Below are 22,559 nucleotides of genomic sequence, written 5' to 3'. Positions count from 1 at the left end.
GCCCAGTCTATTGCTGGCTAATCTCAAGATACCCAAGGACTTTATGGCCCTGGTGGGATGTAGTTTCACTCTCCAGGAAGAACATATACTAGAACTGTAATCTCAGGCCTACCCTACACTTAAAAATTAGATCTACTTAGCTACATCACTCAGGGCTGTGAAAAATTGTGCACACTACTCACTGTATTTGGGTTAACCTAACCTGCAGTGTAGATGAGGCCAGGGCACTGGAAGAATTCTTTCATTGATCTAGCTACCACCTTTCAGAGACGGGGATTAACTACGCTGATGGGAAAAAAAATCTTCCATCTAGGAAGTGTCTAGCATGCTGCTGTAGTGTAGGCATTCCCTCAGTGGTTGTATCCCTGGGGGCATGGTGCAAGGTGGGGCAGTTTTAAGGAACATTTTCAACCTTTACATCTCCATGCTTTTTCTCTAAAAGAGAATAATTTTGTTTTCAAGTGCAGATGGTTTTATCTTCATCTTATCGGCTAGGTTTTTCTCCAGCAGAGGCAGGAATTCCAGCCTGTTTATTAGAAAGACAAGGTGGTTGAGGTAATATCTTTTATTGGACCAACTTCTGTTGGTGAGAGACAAGCTTTTGAGCTGACACAGAGCTCTTCCTCAGGCCTGTTCAGTGTCAGTGGTTCTAAGGGCTGAATCCTGGGCTCCTTGGTTGGAGCCATTTTAATGTACTGCGGATGTCGATGTAGAGCTAGTCAACACAGGGAGCAGCCACTCATGATGTCAGAGCTACAGTTCAGTATTTGTAGCTGTAGACATTTCAGGGAAAAGGCTCTATAATGAAAGCCCTATGCCTGTGTGCCGTAAAACCATTGTTGATGTACAATTTACATGAAGGCCTGTCCTGACAGCCTCTGAAATGAAAAGGGCAGATTATTTAACAACTCATCAACATTAATGACCCTTGGCAAATAAACTATGCAAATGTAACTCCATAACTAGAATGCTCAAAAGATGTGGGCTTAAATAGTCTGCCTTAGTCTTGAATAGCCCTTAAATAGCCTGCATAAAGGGCAACTATGTTTTTCTTGGTAGAGCATGGTGTTGGGAGTCAGAAGACCTAGCTGCTAAGCCTAACTTTGCCATGGATTTGTTGTGTGATCTTGGGCAAATCATGTAACCTCTCTGTTTCGCCGATACCCCTTCTGTACAATGGGGATAGCAATGGTTGGCTTTGAGAGCTGTGGCTGGTAATTGCTATAACACTACAAAGACACACACTTGGCTTTAAACGGTTTGAGACATCACATGACCCCCCCTTGAGATGATCAGTTCCAAATACTTCTGTGTTTAGCCCCAAAAATCCTGCCTCTTAACACTTGGCCCAGCAATGGCTAGGTCCAAGCACACATCTACACGTACCACTTCACTCCTCCCATATTGCTCCTGGCCATATTACCACAGGACATTGCACAGTAAAGTACTGTATTGCACAGTAAAGTATAAAAATTGTACCTAAAGTGAGGCTTTGAGTTTGTCAAGGTTCCTTCCCCACTCTGAACTTCAGGGTACAGATGTGGGGACCTGCATGAAAGACCCCCTAAGTTTATTTACCAGCTTAGATTAACAGTAAGATGCCATCACCAAGCGTGTTCCAAATCTTAGAGGAGAGCGACTTGGAACTCTGCCTTCCCCCAAAATTTCCCAAGTCCCCAATCCCCCCTTTCCTGGAAAGTTTTGAGACTAATTCCTCCCCCACAAGTCCTTACACCCCTTTTCCTGGATAGGCTTGAGAGTATACCCTCACCAATTAGTCCTGATGAACACAGATCTAAAACCTTTGGATCTTAAAACAACGAAAAATCAGTCAGGTTTTTAAAAGAAGAATTTTATTAAAAGAAAAGGTAAAGTTCATCTCTGTAAAATCAGGATGGAAATAACTTTACAGGGTAATCAGATTCAAAGAGCCCAGAGGAACCCCCTCTAGCCTTAGTTTCAAAGTTACAGCAAAACAGGGATAAACCTCTCTCTAGCAAAGGAATATTTACAAGTTGAGAAAACAAAGATAAACCTAACACGCCTTGCCTGGCTGTTACTTACAAGTTTGAAACATGAGAGACTTATGCAGAAAGATTTGGAGAACAGGATTGATGTCCGGTCCCTCTTAGTCCCAAGAGTGAACACACACCAAAACAAAGAGCACAAACTAAAAGCCTTCCCCCTGCCCTCCCCCCAAGATTTGAAAGTATCTTGTCCCCTTATTTGTCCTTTGGGTCAGGTGTCAGACAGGTTACCTGAGCTTCTTAACCCTTTACAGGTAAAACGATTTTGGTGCCTCTGGCCAGGAGGGATTTTATAGAATTGTATACAGGAGGGTTGTTACCCTTCCCTTTATAGTTATGACAGCGTTATTCATATTTTATTTATTCTTCTCAGTCACAATGCCAATGATGAGTTTGTAGATACAAGGTTGCAGCAGATGATTGACACTGCCTTATGTGATTACAGTATACAGTGCCGTCGGAGCTGTGTCAGTCCCAGGATATTAGAAAGACAAAGAGCCGGGAGGTAATATGTTTTACTGGATCACCTTCTGTTGGTGAGAGAGACAAACGTTTGAGCCACACACAACTCTTCTTCAAGACTGAGTGTCACAGCTAAATGCAAGGTGTAGCAGATTGTTTAGCATACGTAGTTAACACATAGCCTAAGGGCTCATTCAAGGTAGAAGGGCCCCCTTAACACCACTGCAATTCTAGGACAAAAAGCAGGGGTTAGTGGGCGACGGTGTGTTGTAATAAGCCATAAATCCAGTGTCTATGTGCAGCCCATGATTTCTAGTGTCTAGCAGAGTTATGAATTTAAACTCCCAGACTTATCTTCCGAAAATGTTGTGCAGGTTTCCTTTGAGGATGAGGACTAATGGGTCAGATGTAGCATGATCGCTTTGTGCCTAGTGTTCAAAGACAGGCAAGAGGTTTTTTGTCTTTTATCATTTTACTGTGAGTTCATTCAAGAGCGTTGTGATTATATGGTTTTACCCACATAGTTGTTATTTGAACATTTAGTGCACTGGATGCGGTATACCACATGTTGTGACAGGCATGTGTAGAACTCATGGATCCTGAAAGGTGTGTTGTGGGAGTTGTTGTAGCAGTGGAGAGATGTCTGCAGGTTTTGCATCTGTTGTTCTGGCAGGATCTGGTGCACCTTTGAGTTGGTGCATCCTGGGTGGTGCGGAGCTTGCTTCTGAGGATGAGCTTGGAAAGGTTGGGGGTGGAGAGGGATTGTTTGAAGGCCAGAGGAGGGGATTCAGGAAAGATTTATTTCAGGATGCAGCCCCCCTATTGGGTATGTAGTTATTTGATGATACCTCGTGTGGGTTCCAGGGTGACAACTAGAGGTGTGCAATTGGAAAAAGTTTTATTTCTGTGTTGAAGCAGAGTATTTGGGTGTCCCATTCCATGGTGTGATCTACTTCTCTGGTTGCATGTCCTTGTTTGGTGAAGGTGGTTTTACATGTGTTAAGGTGTATATCCCAGACTTTCTCCTCGAAGCATATTCTGTGGTATGGTATCTGAGTGCCTGGCTGTAGATCACAGATTTCTTGGTGTGCTTAGGGTGGTTACTGAATCTAGCCAGGTAGATGTGGTGATCTGTGGGTTTCTTTTATATAACTGTTTGTAGGGTTCCATTGTGGGAGCTGATTGTGGTGGAAATCTATGAGGGAGTTTAAGCCGTCCATCCAGAAGCTAAAAATATCATCAATGTATCTCAGGTATCTCATTGGTTTTGTAATGCATTTGTCCAGAGATTCTTCTTCAAGGTGGCCCATAAAGAGGTTGGCATGTTGGGGAGCCATCTTAGTACCCATGACGGTTCCCATGGTTTGGAAAAAGTGTTTGTTGTTGAATGTAAAATTGTTATGGGTGAGGATGAAATGGATGAGTTTGATGATGTGTTTGGGGTTGATATCTGAGGATTGTCCATTGTCTTGTAAATATTTGAAGCTGGCAGCTATGCCATCATTGTGAGGGATGTAGGTGTACAGGGAGGTGAGGCTGGTGTTCTGAGGGAGGTTGTTAATGTTGAGGAGTTTGTGGAGGAAGTCAGTTGTGTCCTGGGGAAAATGGCCCTTTGTGTGGTGAGTGGTTTGAGGATGATTTCTACGAGTCCTGATATTCCTTCAGTAAGAGTGTCATGGCCAGATACGATGGGTCATCCTGGGTTCCCTTGTTTGTGTATCATGGGAAGCATGTAGAAAGTCCCTGGGTGGGTTCGTGGGGGATGAGTTTGTAGAGTTTTTCTTCCGGTTGTTTGGGGAAGGATTTGATGATATCCCTAAATTCCTAGTAAATTGCGGTGTGGGGTCTTCTTTGAGTTCTTTATGTAGGTGGAGTTGGCAAGTTGTCAGTTGATCTCATTAACCTACTCATCACGGTGGAGCACTACAATTACAGTTCAGCCTTACCCCAGGGCATTGAGACACCCTGGATGTTGTTAGAAGCATTTCAGAATTCACATCCTTAACTCTAGGGCTAGAGTTAAGCACAGCCACTTCACCAGTGACATCAGACACTAGCTGGCTTCACGTAGTCTTCCTCACCATTAAAGGCAATTTACCAGGGGATGGCCATTGTCAACACCAAGGGATCAGAACAGAACCATGTCACAAGTGACTCTAGACTCTGAGTGCTGCAAGGACCTGAGACTCAGCTGGTGTAAATTGTCAGAGCTCCAGTGGTGCAAGGTGTGCAGTCTCTACAGTGATTGAAATGGCAGCTGTGTCCAGAGAACAAAGGGCCTTTGATTATGATTGCTTTCAAAGCCTTAAAAGTAAGTTTGATTAGCAAAGTCAATAAATAGATATCAATACAATGCATTATAAAGGCACATTATCTTCCTCGAGGCAAGCAGTGATTGTTGGTGCTGGAAAGTACAGAAGAGGAAAGGGTGTGTTATTTGGGAGACACTGGTGATTCAGACCAGATCTTATCTTGATGTAGACAAAACAGTTTATCTGTCACAAAAGGTACATCTATACTACCCGCCCGATCGGCGGGTAGTGATCTATCTATCAGGGATTGATTTATTGTGTGTAGTGTAGACGTGATAAATCGATCCCCAATTGCTCTGCCATTGACTGCTGAACTTCAGCTTGGTGAGAGGGGGTAGGGTGACCAGATGTCCTGATTTTATAGGGAGAGTCCCAATTTTTGGGTCTTTTTCTTATATAGGCTCCTATTACCCCCCATCCCGTCCTGATTTTTCACATTTGCTGTCTGGTCACCCTAAGAGGTGGAAGCGGAATCGACGGGGGAGCCACGGCAATCGACCCCGCGCCATGAGGACGTGAGGTAAGTCGAACTAAGATACGTCGACTTCAGCTACGCTATTCTCGTAGCTGAAGTTGCGTATCTTAGGTTGACCCCCCCACCTCCCAGTGTAGACCAGGCCCAAGATTATTTCATAGCACACAACTGCTGTTTGAAGTAAATAAAATCTACCCATTTGGGCACCAAGCCATTGAAATGTTCATATTTTCATTATTTCCAGAATGAAAGGTGTTTCAATGAAAACGAAACAAGACTGAGCCCCAAGAAAAGCCCAGTTCCAGGATGGGTTTACTTCTGAGATGAGTGTTCAGGGCTAAAATACACTATTCTGCCCTTTTCAGGTATATATATATATATAAATTCAGTGGAGTTTTGAGGGGGCAAGTTGCTTTTTAACAAGGTTATTGTGTTTTGCAGTACAACATTTGCAATATTATTACTGTCTCTTCAGAAACACCCAAAGTGTGTTAGGCACTGCTGCCACAGTGCAACAGATAGTCCCTTTCCAATAGTTATTATTTAATCACAAAAAAGGGCTAGTTTATTACTTATCTTAATTCACCATTTTTGTCACTATTCACTCAAACCCCCAAAGTGATTCAGCATCTCAGTCAGTTTCTGTGAGAGAACATGTAAGATATACTTTTAAAATACACAGTGAGGACTCCTCCAGTGCCAGACCTCTCTGTAAAAGAAATAAACCTGTCAAATAAATTTACTTATCAGGTATTTGTTTAACCCCATGACACCAGGAGAGTTGATTTCCTGGTACTAACCTTAAAATGTAGCCTCTCAAAGTTACTACCATAGCAGTCAGAGTCTGCAAACCCCAGCCCCAGCGCTACAGGTTTAATGATGTATCCCGGGTAACTTCAAGGCAACAGCTACAGATTCCAGGTATTCATGTTAACAGTGCATTTTACACATATCTCTTTGGGCTGGCATGATACACAAGACCTGTGAAAATAAAAGTTTGTAATAATGCTATTGTAAACAGGTCCAAATTAGCTCTTCACTAACATACATTTCAGAGTGTTTTCTGAAGTCAAAAGTGGGAACTGGGGATGGCATTAGAGGGGAGGGATAGCTCAGTGGTTTGAGCATTGGCCTGCTAAACCCAGGGTTGTGCGTACAGCCCTTGAGGGGGCCACTTAGGGATCTGGGGCAAAATCAGTACTTGGTCCTGCTAGTGAAGGCAGGGGGCTGGACTCAATGACCTTTTGGGATCCCTTCCAGTTCCAGGAGCTAGGTATATCTCCATTAATTTATTTTATTTTCTGGATCCTATGGAGCTAAAAGAAGAATGTTCACATGTGGCTCCTAGGGATGGGAGCATTAAGAACACATACAGTGGATAAAGTTTCTTATTTACCATGCCCTCAGTTTTGCAACACTATTGACTGAGCAAATACAAATATCTAAATAAAAAATCAATGTAATTAAAATCAGATTTATTTACAAATTAGGGATGGGCATTAAATAACTTAGAATATGATTCTGTAGCATCAATGTGGAAAACTCGTGAATAGTGCACCTTAATCAATTAAAGGAGGAAGGTGGGTTCCTTATTTATTAAATATGCTAATTTCTTTTAAAGATATCTGATAGCTTGATTAGTAATAATACAGTAATATCTTATATCATATCCTTCATCCAAACATGCATTACAAATAGGCTTGGAAGGATTATTTTTTACTGGTAAATATTAATAAACATATATTTCACTGCATACACATACAAACCAGTGAAAAAATAGTTCAGTCAATAATGATCAAAATTTAGAGATGAGCAAAAATAAGAAAAATGCTGCTTATTAGAGTTTGAAGTAAGGATATTTACTTTGTATCTTTTGACATGGGATGTTGACAATTTGTGTTTTAATGGTTACCAAGCTTTAACTTTTTAAATCTCAACAGCTACTGTAATTAAATAATTATTGTCTGACCTCCTTCATAATTTCTCACAATTATGAAATTGTAAATCAATACAAAAATTTAAAAATGAACAATTTTGTGCAACTGTGAAAATTTAAATTGCTAAAAATTTAAAAAATGTTTACAAATAAATAGCAATATTATCTGTCAAAATTAGGTGACCAGACAGCAAATGTGAAAAATTGGGATGGGGGTGGGGGGTAATAGGAGCCTATATAAGAAAAAGACCCAAAAATTGGGACTGTCCCTATAAAATCGGGACATCTGGTCACCCTAGACAAAATTATGAAAACATAAACTTGAATTCTGCTAAGCCAATTTATAAAGTATAGACCTGCTAATCCCCTTTCATGCAAATTTTGTGCAGAATGAAAAAACAAACATTTTTAAAAAACCCACAAGGCTTTGGAAATCTATGGATTTTGAGTATTTGAATATGAGGCCTGCAAATCCACACTGCTGCCAGAGACCACCTTGCCCCTGCAGGGCACTCACCATTAGGACCCCACCTTGCCATTGTCCTCCTCTGGCTGCATCTCACTATAGAAATGCCCCATTTCCTGCCTGCACTGGGGTGAATGAACTGCTGCATATTGCACTGGTTCAGTGCTTATTTCTGTTCTGCATGAGGAGCTGTGAATGTGCCATGCTGGGCAGGAGTTACATCCTCTGCACATGCCTTGGTAGAGGATCACTGGCCTCCCTGCTGGACTGGCTCTGAGCCTGGAGGCCTGCTATGATGAAGGGAGGCTACCAGGTTTGGGTGGGAGGGATTGCAGAGGTAAGGGGCTTGATTTCATTCTTTTAATTCATCTCTTCAGTAATTCTTTTCATTGTAATGGTGTGTTTTCAAGTTTTTGGTTTGGTTTGCAGCTGAATTAACTGCCCTTCCGGTGATTCCTTCTAAGCTCCAAAAAGAGGAGTGAGCCAGCCCCACATTTGGAGGGAGTGCCGCCTTCCAGAACTCTCCCTCTTTCTTCCAGCCCACATGTAATGCAGAGGGGACTTGGGATGACAAATGGGTGGTAGCACATCCGGGGAGTTAAGTGGATCTACCTGGGCTAATAGGAAGGATGGGGGAGGAGGGGAAGAAGGAAGCTTTTAATTTAGCTGCAAAACAAACAACAGAAAATCAAACACAAGGATAAGAATTACTGACTAAAAGAGCAAAATGAATGAAACCAGGCCCCTTCCCTCCTTGACTCCTGCCACCCAAAAGGAGTGGTGCTCCTCATTATGTATCCCAGGCCTGCAGTGGCTCAGCGGCCAGACAAGTGGTTCTTCACCAGAGTATCTGCACTAAAAGAGGCAGACGGGTGTGGCCTCTGTCCCTCACAGCACATGTGTAGCTCCTGGTACAGGACAGAACCATTCAAAGCATCCATTGGAACAAACCACGAATGTGAACAGGTGCAAATAGGGACTACTGAACCAGACACTATGCACATGCTCAAGGGAGCTTTGCCAAGCATTATGGGATAGATGCAACAATTCACAGGCCCACAGTGTTGGCCGGGAGAGCTTTGAGTAGCCATGCTGCATTGTGTTTACCCGAAACCGGATGGCTGGTGTAGACACACTAACCTGACACACTTGCATGAGTTTAATGAGGCTATTATGCTGGTGCAATTCTTTAGCAGATACAGCTTGTGTGAGAGCTGGTGGCTATTGCTAGTGGTTTGTTTAATCAGGCTTTTACAGAGAATTCTAGGAGGTTCCTCTTTCTGGACTATATTAAGGAGCACACAACAGTTTAGGGGTGGAGGTTAGAGTACACAAGAAATTGTGAAAGAATAGCAAGCTGGAGCCATCGAGTAAGTAAGACGATTTGGCAGCATTTCAGAAAATGGGGTGGTCCAGTAAGGGAGTACAGGAAATTGTCTGAGCTAGATTAAACATTTTCTAAAACCTTATGGGTGCTTGAGATTTGACTTGAAAGTTGGCAAAGTTAAATTAAACAAAAGTTAACACATTCCCCTCAATTTATTTTGTTATAGAACGCGTATAAAGTCAAGTCTAATTTTCATTATTTTGAATGTATTCTTTAATATGAAGATATGAATATATGCACGATAAAATCCAGGGCTACTTCGCATATCGGCTGCAGGCCACAAAAGCTTTTGTACACATTTCAAAATATTTAACTTTTAGGCATAAAAGTGGATTGTTTCTAATGGCGCTTGGTTTTAGAAGAATCTCAGTGGGTCTGTGGCTCACTGCTGTATTACTCCTGCACAAAATCCACGTGAGAGCTACAAATGGTTAGTAGCCTGCACAGACGTAATGGCGGTTTTCCAGTAGCTCTACTCTGGTCTGGAACCAAACCACTGAGTTCCGTATTCCTAGTGCCGGTTCCAAGCCCAGACAACGTTGGAAAAAATGGACATAAAACTTAAGTGGTTTCACCTGCTTTATCTGCTTTGGCAGTTTTATCTGCTACTCACAGCAGAACTAAGCTCCAAGATTAATCTGTTCTGTGATATGTAGAGGAGTTGGACTATATGATGATGGTGGGGGAGGAGGGAAAACATCTGATATAAAGAGTGTATGTTTACGTCTTCAGCAACGTCAGTATCTGAAAATGGGATTGTGGAATGTTCAATCATTAAGAGCGGTGGAACAATGACTGTGGTGTGCAGGAGACATGGTGGAATTTGAACATTGAGAGCACAACTCTGACTCATAGTGGTCAGAACTTTTGATTACTGCATGCCTGTGATACAGCTGATGGACACATTGCAGTTGCTCTGGTTTTGTCCCTGAGGGTGCAACCTGCACAACTGGCTTGTCAGGCTTATTCTCCATGCATAATAGCTGCCATTTTCAGGTTGAAAATAGGACACAAGGTAGTTATTAGCAGATATGTGCCACATGATGCAAGGCTTGATGCTGGAAAAGATACTTTTTGTGTCATGTTAGGTGGTGTAACTAGAATGTCACCCTAACTTCATATTGTCATCTAAACCTTAAGGAGATGTGAATTCAAGAACTGTCCATAACAGAACTAGATATGAACTGGTACTGGGATCACAGAGCTGAGCAGAAGAGAGCATGGGGCACGGGTCACTTGCAGGTTTAAACTAGCGTAAATGATGGATTGTCTGTAACTCAAAGTCTTTAGATCATTATTTGAGCTCTTCAGTAACTCAGCCAGAGGTTAGGGGTCTATTATAGTAGTGGGCTGGGTGAGGTTGTGTGGCCTGCAATGAGCAGGAGGTCAGACTAGATGATCATGATGGTCCCTTCTGACCTTAAAGTCTGTGAGTCTGAGATCACATAGTAGTGTGCATCTACAGAATTTGCTTCCACACACGGACTATTTTTAATAGCTGCCTGGTTCCAGCACAAGAATTGTCATAAGAATACATTCGGATATCCATTGGGTGACAAAATGCAACCTTGGATCACATTCTAGTTTGGAAGCCCTTGATTAAAGTCATCCCGGATGTACATGTGTTTAGTAGTAGTGACCTTGCTCTGGAATCTGATAGACTCCTAATAGCAACAGTGATGTTCTGTTTAATAAAGTTCCAGAGATGGGTATCAGTTGCATAGAAACACTTCAGTGTTGATATGCTTCATGATTAAATGATTGCTAATAGTTATGCAGTAGAGAGTTCCAACAAATATTCTAAAGTAGGTGACTAGCTGTCCACGCCAGAGGAAGAGTGGACTTTATTTCAGGATTCTATTGCAGAGATTGCTGGAGGACAGCTGGGACTAAGAAAACTGAAAAAGCAACGTTGGATTACAGATGATACCATCTAACTGCGGGAGAGGAAAAAGAAGTGTGTGCACAATGGATGCACAATAAGCTCAGATTTGAGTCAGTAGAAGAAAATAAATGTCTTGAACAAGCAGCCAAGAGGACCTGTCAGAATGATCATAATCAATGGTGAAATAGTATGGTGGAAGAAGTCTCTGAAAGACATGACCAGAAATGTGTATTTGAGACTCTGAAGGTGCTAATTGGGCATCCATTCTTACGGTTTCTGCCAGTTAAGGACAAAAATGAAGAATACTGCCAGGCTGTTGATGCACAACTTAAGTACTGGATGAACACTTTTGTGAATTAATGAACAGATCCCCACCAAGATGTAAATTTACCACTTAATCCAAAAATGAATCCAGCAGAAAATAGACCAATAACATCAGAGGAAGTGATGCTTGCAGTCAAACAGTTATAAAATGATAAAGCGCCTGGTAGTGACAAAATGTCATCAGAATTGCTAAAGAGTGGAGGCCTGAATTTAGTTCACTGGCTTCATAGAGCTGTCTTAAAAATATGGGAAACAGGTCACATTCCAGAAGATTGGATAAGGGACTGCATCATCCCTTTAAAAAAAAAATTATAGATGAATAGTGCTGCTGTCAGTCCCAAGGAAGGTATTTATGCTCATACTACTGAACTGACTGAAATAGTGTCTCAACCCAAAACTGAGAGATAACCAGTGTGGTTTCCACACAAGTCGATCTACAGTCCATGCTATGTATGCTCTGCAGAATGTTACTGAGAAATGACTAGACCGACAAAAAGAAGCTTTTATACACTTTGCAGCCACTTTTGATACAGTGCATTGACCAGGACTTTGGAAGCTGCTATGCCAGTCTGGTGTGCCAGAGGACTTAATGTGAGTAGTGGAGAGGAACTCTCTCACAGTAACTTAGCTGGGTATGGGTCAAGGGATGTATTACAGACGGGTTCTCAGTAGAATCAGGAGTATGTCTGGGATGCATTCTTTCACTTACATTATTTAATGTTCTAATAGACTATTTGATGACAAATCTGATTGAGGCCAAAGTAGGAGGTGGACATTTATAATTTTAAGGATCTTGTGTATGTGTATGGTATTGCCTTACTTGAAGAGACCAACTACAGCTGGAAGAGCTGCGAAAACTGCAGAATCTATGGGACTTAAGATCAATGGTGATCAAACCAAAGATATGCATGCCCCCTACAAAATGGAAATGAATGACCTGCCAACACTGCATGTAGCTGGCAATGACTCTGAGCGGATTAATAGTTTTATTTATCTGGGTAGTCAGCTGACAGCAGAAGGTTCTATATCTGAAGTCACACATCAGATTGGTCTTGCATCAATAATATTTCAGACTCTTCAAAGGCCTCTGGGTGGTGGGATGTCTATGTGACAACTAAGATATGAGTGCTCATAAGATATGAGAGTTCAGTGCAGTAGTGATGACAACTCTGTTATATGGAGCAGAGCAGAAACATGGCCATTAAAAACAGCTGAGGAGAGTAAATTAAACAATGTTCACTGTCAACAGTTATGGTGTATTCTCACCATCCGTTGGTTTGATATTGTCACAAATGAGGAGATATTTAGATGATCCTGAACAAGATGACTGCAGTGGTGGGGTCATGCCCCATGTGCAGAAGAGGCCCAGGGAAGCAAAGTAGAAGGCCTAGCATGACCTAGGCTGGAAGCAGGGGCGGCTCCAGGCAAGAAGCCGCAGGACCAGTGGACCCTCTGCAGGCAAACCGCCGGAGGCAGTCTGCCTGCCGTGCTTGGGGCGGCAAAATCCCTAGAGCCGCCCCTGGCTGGAAGATGCAATTTTGACAGATTTATGAAATCTAAATCCTCCCATACTGACCCTTGCCAAGATGGAAGTCCATTCTGTGCACCACCATAGCTACATCATGGCCATGTGAATCTGCTGCTGCCGTACTCTGTTCTTGAGCAAAAAGTGCTGCCACTGTTCAGACTGGGAAAGTGAGGCATTCCAAGCCTGATGGTCCATTGTTTCTGAAACAGAACCAATCACAGTACAACCACAGAGCTCAAGGGTCAGCTAGAAGACATTTAGTATAACAAACTCCATTCTAGGATTTACCTGTCAATGTAACATGTGACAAGTGTTTGCTAATGGAATCAGAATTAGTGTCAGACAGGGCATGCACTTCCTTAGTTTGACAATTCCCTGGAAATAATGAATTAAGGAAGCCACTTAAACAAATAAAGTCACAAGTAAATCTTAGACTAGCATTTTTTGCCTATGCTAAATACCAGTTAGTTCCTGTGATGTAAGGGGTAGACTGAACACTGCTTCATTTAGCCAGCAGAATATTATTAGTTGTAACTGTATTATAGCTGAGCTCTTTTGGATGGCTTTGTGTGAAGAAAGAAAGGCAGTGTGACCTGAAGAGAAATAAAATAAATGCAGGTATAAATCAGAAAAATGCAGAGAGCAGTAACAGCCTCTTAGAGGGTATATTAGAGAGAAAAAACCAAAACCTCTTATCACTGTAAGAGCAAAGGAGGCCATCCCACTGAAGAGAGGCGACAAGGAGGACAGCTGACATCCTGCAGAGAAAGAATCAAAGGTCTGGAGGAGGGAGAGTATAGCCTCAAAGAGGAGGCAGCTGTAAGAGGCTGCAGCTCTTAAAGGGGTAGTTGCACCAGCTACACTGCTTCAGAAGCAGGGGTGCTGACAGGCAGTCTGAGCAAAACAAGCAAAAGAGCAGTTATGGTACAGTTACCAATGCTGATGGTGGGTGTGAGCATGTATGTTTTTAAATAATGTGTTTTATAGATTCTTTGCTATCCACAAAGTCCCATGGGAAACTGAGAGTCTAAAGAGCCAACTGGAATCTGTTCAGATAATGGTGAATTATTAAATGAACAGATTTGGTGCTCTTTTATTAACACAATGGGGAAAGCAATTGTGAATTCTCTATATCTACAATGGTAAAAGGAACATGGAGAAAAAGAAAGATCCACCTTAGAACCAGGGAGAAGCCAGGGACCTGCCTCTGGACAAGTAGCAGTCAATAATGTCAGTTCAAGCTTGGTGCCCAGTGTATTTTGGTAGACTGCTAGCTTCAGAGGGACAGTGCAGTTGGAGCAAGAGAAAAAGCTAAGGACACATCTCCTACCAAACATGGAAGCTGTAAGGCAGTCGCAAATTATGAGACGTCAGGGTAAGTACTTCCATACTAAGGGCTGCACTGATCAGCATTTGGAGGATGACACCCTCAAATCCACTGTCAACCATTCACTCTTCAAAATACTATCTGCTTGTAGAAGGTGATCACACTCTGGCCTCCATCACAAGAGGCCCAGGGTGCTCATGGGAGTCTGGAGGGAACACTGGTCTGGGGAAGGAGAAACTCCATTAGAAGGGAAAGGGCAAAACAGAGAAAACACCAAAGAAAAAAATAGTTAGGGGAGAAGGGACAAATCAAAAAAGAAAAGAGTCTTTGAATAAAGACAAACATCTTAAAGAGGATGAAAAATTCTTGAAGAATTTGTAGGAGAAACACTGAAAACACTGACAATATCATGATGGAGATAAAAGTGAAGAATAGTTGCAAGCTACTTTATTTTATAAAGGGTTTATTTTATGCAATATTTTGATGCTATGATTTAATGGGGGTTTGGCTGTTTTTAGAATTTAAAAATAAATCTGCAAATGTTGCCAGCATTGGCAGGTGAGGGGTCATGACACACACTCTCCAGCTTTGAACCTATCAGGGATGCTAGAGAGCAACATAATTTTATTTTTGGAAAAGTTGACATATGTATTGCACATATGCAAAAGAGGCTTGGGTGAAGGAGGGGAAATGAAGCACCCTATACACAATGCTCTTACATAATGTATTTGGTTGAATATAAGTAAAAATTATTAGTGAAAGGTTTAAAAAAGCTGATTCTAAGGACACTCACCCATTAATGCTGCTAGCCAGATTGTGATTGCTTTGCTTTATCTGTCCACAACTTGATGACTATCTAAGTACATAGGCCATTTTGGTTTATCTACTGCCTGGAAAATAGGACTTAATACAAAAGGTGTTAGATGAAGACAATTTTAACATTCCATGATGTCTGTTTAATTTCAGGAATTCACCTTCTGGTATTCAGATGACACTGTATAGGACTCACTAAGACAATGAGCATCCAGTGCTTGCTGAAGTGTAGAACTGTAATCTTGCATCATATTACCTGCCAGAAGTATACAGCCACAGCCATCCTGTTACTCAGAAGTATTCATTATACTTCCTTCAGTGTAAGACTGCCAACCTGTCTGTAGCACCATATAAGAGAGAAATATTTTCTAAAAAACGTTTATATTATTAACTTCCCAGAATATACGATGTTACAGACACTTCAGTAAATATTTTCTGGTAGGCAGTAGAGATGGTAGGAAGTCAAAATTAATACTTGCTGTGTATACCTCTGAAATACCAAGAGATAGCAATTACCCCTCAAATTTGGATTCCACTGTTCAGTGCCTAAACCTACTGAAGTGGATGAAATGGTTTGTCTTGAGGGAGTTCTCACATTTCTTCCTTCTTTTTGAAAAGGGTGCTAAACACTTTCTCTGATGGCAAGTGTCTCTTGTCCATAGATAATGTTCCCTTGAGTGAAATCCTGGCCCCACTGAACTCAGTGGGAATGTTGCCATTAACTTTAAAGGGGCTAGGATTTCACCCTGTATTTATGATCTTATGTTCACCTGCTTTAACTGTCTTTAAAAGGTAAAGCCCCTCTTAACATGCACAAATCCCAGTTAGAATGAATGAATGATAAAGCTGCAGCAGCATCACATCTCCCTCAGTCACACTTTTTGACTTTTCATATGCTGTACATTTATGACAACACTGCATGGGCTAGCCCCACGTCCAAGCTATGTGCAAAAAGCAATTATTTCAGGGAAGTCCTATGTCCTATGTTAGGCCGGAGCTCAGACTAGATGATTTCAGTGGACCCTTTGTTGGGTAGGAAAGGTTCCATTTATTAATTGTACATAGTTGCCATTTTGGACTGGTAAAAGGACAACCTGTCCTCCATCTTGGCGTCCCTTCTCCTTCAACTTTTGGCGCTGTTTTTGGAGTTTGGCGCCAAAACAAGGAAAAGGCGGGAAAGATAGTGTCTCGTGGCAGTAGAATCAGTCTAGCAACAGAGAATGCATATAAGGGAGTGTCACCCTCTGAGAGGCGCTCTGTGTCTCTGGATGATATGGAAGTAGGTCATCCCAGTGAGGCATAGAAGCCCTCCCACAGTGCACCAGTCCTGCTATTAGCTAGAGCCCTGAGGGATTAGGACTGAGGTGAACCAGTAACATCTACCAAGGTTCCCTTAATTTACTTCCACTCACCTATTCCATCATCACGTGAGACAGCATTCACATTCAGCATGCAGGATGACAAGATCGAGAATAGAAGACAGAAGACAACATACTGAAGATCTACTTACCTGTCACTGAAGTTCCTGAGGTCTGGTTCCTGTTGTGTTCCTGTTCCTGCCACCTGTCCCTCGGATCCTGGTTCTCGTCTGTGTTCCTGTTCTCCTGTCCAATGTCTGCAAGATATGGTATAGTCCTTCTTGTTTAGTCCTGTGTTCCTCATTGTGTATAAGGTTTGGGGCTGTGGGGTTCACTCCCATTTACATCATTGGTGTTAACAACCGAGCTGTTATTGTGTTATCTTAATTTGCAGGGAGTCCTAGCCTGTTATTGTTACTCTTAATAAATGCCACCTGACTGTTTGCAACCTCAGTCTGCCTTTGTCTTAACTCAGAGGTGGGCAAACTTTTTGGCCTGAGGGCCACATCTGGGTATGGAAATTGTATGGTGGGCCATGAATGCTCACAAAATTGGGGGTTGGGGTGCAGGAAGGGGTGAGGGCTCTGGCTGGGGGTGTGGGCTCTGGGGTAGGACCAGAAATTAGGAGTTCAGGGTGCGGGAGGGGGCTCCAGGCTGGGGCAGGGGGTTGGAGTGCGGGAGGTGAGGGCTGCGGCTAGGAGTGCAGGCTCTGGAGTGGGGCTGGGGATGAGAGGGTGGGGGGGTGCAGGAGGGTGCTCTGGACTGGGACTGAGGAGTTTGGAGGGCAGGAGGAGGATCAGGGCTGGGGTAGGAGGTTGGGGCACAGGAGGGGCTCAGGGGTGTAGGCTTCAGGCAGTGCGGACCTCAAGCAGCTCCTACACAGAGGGGCAGCCAGGCAGCTCTGTGTGCTGCCCCGTCCACAGGTGCCACCCCTGCAGCTCCCATTGGCCGTGGTTCCAGCCCACCGGGAGCTGCAGGGGCGACGCTTGGGGCGGGGGCAGCGTGCGAAGCCCCCTGGCTGTCCCTATACGTAGGAGCCGGCGTGGGGACATGCTGCTGCTTCCAGGAGCCATGTGGAGCCACAGCACACGCGGAGTGGGGCAAGCCCCTGACCCCACTCCCCGGATGGAGCGCCGGAGGGGCAAGCCCCAGCCCCTGCTCCCCAGCGGGAGCTTGAGGGCGGACTAAAATGTCTGAAGGGTCAGACGCGGCCTCCAGGCCATAGTTTTCCCACCCCTGTCTTAACGACACAATTACTGATGATAGATGTGGAGGGGGTAGAAGACTGCAGGTAGCCCATTTTCTGTAAAGGAAAATCTAGTTCCAACTGTCTCGAGCTAACACCTTCGGGCCTTCAAATCTATTTACTGGGGTTTTCTCATGAGCTTTTATTTTTAATTTTTCCTCCCAGCTTCTGGGTGCCCTTATTTCATCAGTGTCTATAACAGTTACTTTGCCCATAATGTGCTAAATGTAAATGAAACAATTTGCACAGGTCGATTTATTTTGAGAGTTAGCCTCTTTTCTTGATCAAAGTGTGAATTCCTCCCCTCTCTAATTTAAAAATAAAAGGTGCAAAACAAAATTACTGCCGTTTTGTGTTGTAGCAAAGTCAATCTGGAACCATGGCAAAAGCTGCAAGAGAAGTCTCTCTCTGATCCCAGCAGTTCTGGTTTCCAAACCGGATGGCAATATTTGTGGCATTGTGCATGTGTATGGATGGCCTTCAAACACATTAAGGTACATTTCTGCAGCAGGCCAACCATGCTGATATTTACAGTGTGTTCAGAAACAAAAAATACTTTTAAAAAATAATTACATTGAAAGTGTGTTTTGATGGAATTCAGCTAGCAATTACAACCACAATCAATATGCTCCATTTTTAAAACAATACTGCACCATTAAAAAATCCTGTTGTCTGGAAATGAACAGCTAAGGCAGGGGCGGGCAAACTTTTTGGCCTGAGAGACGTATTGGTTTCATAAATTGTATGGAGGGCTGGTTAGGGGAGGGGGTTGTGGCCCAGCCCCCACCTCCTATCTGCCCCCCCCCGGACTCCTGCCCCATCCAACCCCCCCTGTTCCCTGATGGCCCCTCTGGGACCCCCGTCCCATCCACACAGCCCCGCTCCCTGTCCCCTGACCTCCCCGGACCTCCACCACCCCATCCAACCCCTCCTCTCATTCTTGACGGCCCTCCCGGGACCCCTGCCCCATCCGACCACTCCTTCTCCCTGTCCCCTGACTGCCCATGGAACCTCTGCCCCTGACTGCCCCCTGCTGCCCCATCCAACCCCCCTCCTTCCTGACTGCCCTCCCGGGACCCCTGCCTCCAATCAATCCCACTGTTCCCCCCCAACCACCCCGACCCATATCCATACCCCCTCCCCCTGACCACCACCCCGAACTCCCCTGACCTCTATCCAACCCCCCTGCTCCCTGCCCTCTTACCATGCATCCGGGAGCACCGGTGGCTGGTGGTGCTACAGCCACGCCACCTGGCTGGAGCTGGGCCACACCACCGCTGCCACCATGCAGCACAGAGCACCAGGTCAGGCCTCAGCTCTGCAGCTGCACTGCCCCAGGAGCTCACAGCCCTGCCGTCCAGAGCATTGCACCGGCAGTGGAGTGAGCGAGCTGAGGCTGCAGGGAAGGGGGGACAGCAGGGGAGGGGCCGGGGGCTAGCTTCCCGGGCCAGGAGCTCGGGGGCCAGGCAGGACAGTCTCGCGGGCTGGATGTGGCCTGTGGGCTGTAGTTAGCCCACCTCTGAGCTAAGGGATCCAGCCTGTTTCCCACTGCCAATCTTTTGTCACTCACTCTCAGTCTACCTTGTAGCATCACTCAAATATAATTTTGGGGATGTCTCCATTTGAGCTGGGAGCTGTGATTCCTAGCTCTCATGGGTGTACCCATGCCAGCTCTGCTAGAGCTAGTGTGCTAAAATTAGCAGTGTAGCCGGGGTAGCGGCTCGGGCTAGCTGTCCAAATATTTACCTGCTGCCCACGCTATGCCAGCTACACTACTTTCAGCACACTAGCTCCAGTCAAGCTATAGCAGATATGTCTATGTGAACTGGGAATCGCAAACCTTCATTAGCATTCGCTCTCCTTCCCCCCCCCCCACCACACATCTAGGCCAAGCTGTTCTAGAGTTAATATCAGCCAAAAAAAGTTGGTGAGGTAATTTTTTTAAACACTAACTTTAAAACTCCTTTATTTGGCGTTTACCAGACTGTCCAGTAAAATTCTACTCTGGAATGAAATATGGCAAGTGAAATTTCAAGGAGAGCCATTTCTTTCTGAGGTGGGGGAAGGACTGAAAATTCAGACTTATGATGGGAAGCTACCTTCAGCCTCAACTGTAGAATGGCTACCACCCTTCCATAAGTAAGACTAGACTACACCAGGCTCAGTGTCTAAAGTTTTGAATTAATCATGGGTGTGCTAGAAATACCCGACTCACTCACGGAAGCTCAGTTACTGCTAAGCTCCTTCTCTCCACCCCAGCACCAACACCCCCCCCTTTTTTTTTTTATAAACTACACTAATTAGCAGCAGGCAGTGAATATGAAAAGTGTTTATCTTTCCACCCTCCGTTCACCATCCTGCTGCGTTATGACAGATGGAATGTTAATTAACATGACCTGGCAGGTAATATTTAATACAACACAGAGTATCACAGAACTATCCGACTTACTCAAGGAAGATGACCTACTAATCATCCACGTAAAACCCACTTTTGTGCATTTCCATACCTAGCAGTGTCTGCATCTCTCTTTTAATAGAGATAATCCAGAAGTGGACTTTATGGCTTTGTCTACGCTATCATTTTTCTAAAAATGTCCCTTTAATTACAGTTTCATTGGTGGTAGCACTAGTGTAGACAGGCCACAAATGACCACTGGGTCATCTATACATGATCTGAGCAGTTAGATGCTGATCTATCTATACTACCTATCTATCTTAGGGTTTTAGATTGCACCCATCACCATAGTATTTGGGCTCTTCACATATAAAATGGATAGCAATAGTGAAGTCCTTAGTGGACTTCATGGAGTCTTTGGAACTTCTCTTTTTGGGGTAAAAACAAACAAACTCTGCCTGGTTTTTACTTATGTATTTATTTGTGGGTTGGTTGATGTATTTGTTTCAAAGGCTAATTTTTTTTTTTTTTTGGTGAGACAGTGTCTGGGTAAAAGGGCCTATCAATGGTGCGAGTATCATACTTGCAATGGTGAAAAGGTTTTTCAGAGGAAGGTTTTGCAGCATTTTCTAAAGATGGTCAGACTCTGGATTTGCCTAATCTCTTGTGGAAGTTTGTTTAATAGCCAGATCCCCACAACAGAGAATGCTTTGTCCCCAGCTCGCACGTGCTGTGTCCTGGGCTTTGTGATCTTGTCCTAGAGGAACACAACTGTCTCAGTGGTTTGTTGCTTGAAATTCCATTTTTAATGTAGCTGGGGTTTTAGCCATTAATAGCTTTTGAAGATTGGGACCAAGGCCTTAAACTGGCATCAGAAGCTGACGGGGAGCCAGTGGAGGGATTTGAGCACGGGCCTGACCTGCTCACAGTGGGCCTAGGCCAGGGAGGAGGTGGGCAGCTGCATTCTGTATCAGTTGGAGCCAGTGCATTGTCTTCCCATTCAGCTTCAGATGCAGCGAATTACAGTAATCCAGCCACTGATGCTTCCAATTTTGTTACCACCAGTGGAGCAGAAGCAATGGTAATACAATGTGGGGAAATGGGAGGAAAGGAGATTTAAGAAAAATACCAGACACAGTGTACGACATCTAACCAACCAATCAAAGATACTTGCATTCTGATACAAATAAACTAGATGCCATGTTTATTCAAGTTACCAGGATAATGCATTGTTTTATGTATCTAAATGAAAGTACGGTGTTTTGCCCTTGGCAAGCTTCGTTAACTTCTCTGAGCTTCTGAAAAAAATGTGCAACATGTTTACTTTCTACTTACCAGATCATCTCTCTAGGATACAGCCAACATACAATGGATATCTTCTCCAAGGAAAACTGCAAAGCATGTTGAAAGAGAGAGATATTGTACAAGTATAATTTAGACCAAAATTTAAGTTTTATAAAAATAACCTTTTGTAAACGCTAAGATCAATACAAACATTTACACAATTTAAAAAACAAAAATATCCAGTGGAAGCTTTTTACAAATAAACACCCTTCTTTGTAACATTACATCTCTGTTACTGAGTAAGAACTTGTATGTGAAAATCACTAAAAATGAACTGTAAACAAAAGTAAAACTGACTAATTTATTTTAATTGTTCAAGCCAAGGGAAATGCAGAAACTAGACAAACAATGTGAGTGGTAAGCTTTGAAATTATGTCTGTATTCACAGGTAGACAGTTCTGAACACAAGTCAAGAAAAGTGTTTTTTTTTAAATCATGTTCAAAATTTTCAGATTTGGTTCCCTAAAGTTAGGTGCCTAAAGCCATATTTAGGCACCTCTGATTTTCAGAGCTATTGAGCACCTGCAGCTCCCAATTGACTGCAGAGGAATGGCATAGCCTTCTATGGGAACTGCAGATAGGCAGCACCTCCTAAAATCAGGCTACTTTTATTTTGGTGCCTAAATTTAAGCACCTAATTTTAGGAGCCCACTTTGAAAATTTGGGCCATGATTTTTAAATGGAGTGTCCCTTTAAAACAAAGCATTTCATTTATAAAGAGACATATTGAGATAATAAAGAAGCTTTAAAAAAGCTCCCCCCCATAACTGAACTATCAGAATGTGTGCTAGCTTTGAGATACTACCTAATTTAGCAGAGTAGTAACTAGATACTGTCTCTAAAGAGATTTGGGCCAGTGATTTCTAATAATTTTAATAAACATGAGTAGTATGACACATACAAACCTTCTAGAATTGTAGGAATAAAAATAGCTACTTTATCTGTAAAATCCTATATACTTTTACTGGCATGAGCAGGCTTTCTGACCACAGCTATCTAAAAGACAGAGTGGTCTTTGGGTACTATTTAGTTCCAAAGGGGCTATAAAAGGCAGATGGTCTCATTAGAAACAATTTATGCATATATATTTCTAGGAGTTGAACGCTGCCAGAACAGGTTTAGCTCTTTCACCATAGAGGAGGAAAATATCACCACTTGCAAATGTTTCCAGTTTGCAAAATAATGACCTATCCAAAGTAGCTAAGCAACTAATTACTCAAATACTAGAAGGTTATATGCCAATATTATCACATTGCTGGTCTCCTGGGCAAACA

At 43.2% G+C, this 22,559-nt stretch overlaps 1 long non-coding RNA gene across 1 annotated transcript; it reads right to left on the bottom strand.

Moving 5' to 3' along the window:
- Window positions 1–16,351: 16,351 nt before the first annotated feature.
- Window positions 16,352–22,264, bottom strand: LOC120400318. Its single transcript, XR_005595723.1, has 3 exons — window positions 22,191–22,264; window positions 21,277–21,332; window positions 16,352–16,557 (listed from the first exon to the last, which is right to left on the bottom strand). It is a non-coding gene; the product is annotated as an uncharacterized LOC120400318 (long non-coding RNA).
- Window positions 22,265–22,559: the final 295 nt, after the last annotated feature.

This window comes from Mauremys reevesii, linkage group 1 (assembly GCF_016161935.1).
Source record: "Mauremys reevesii isolate NIE-2019 linkage group 1, ASM1616193v1, whole genome shotgun sequence".
NCBI lineage: Eukaryota > Metazoa > Chordata > Testudines > Geoemydidae > Mauremys > Mauremys reevesii.
This window is presented reverse-complemented; position numbering and strand designations above follow the sequence as displayed.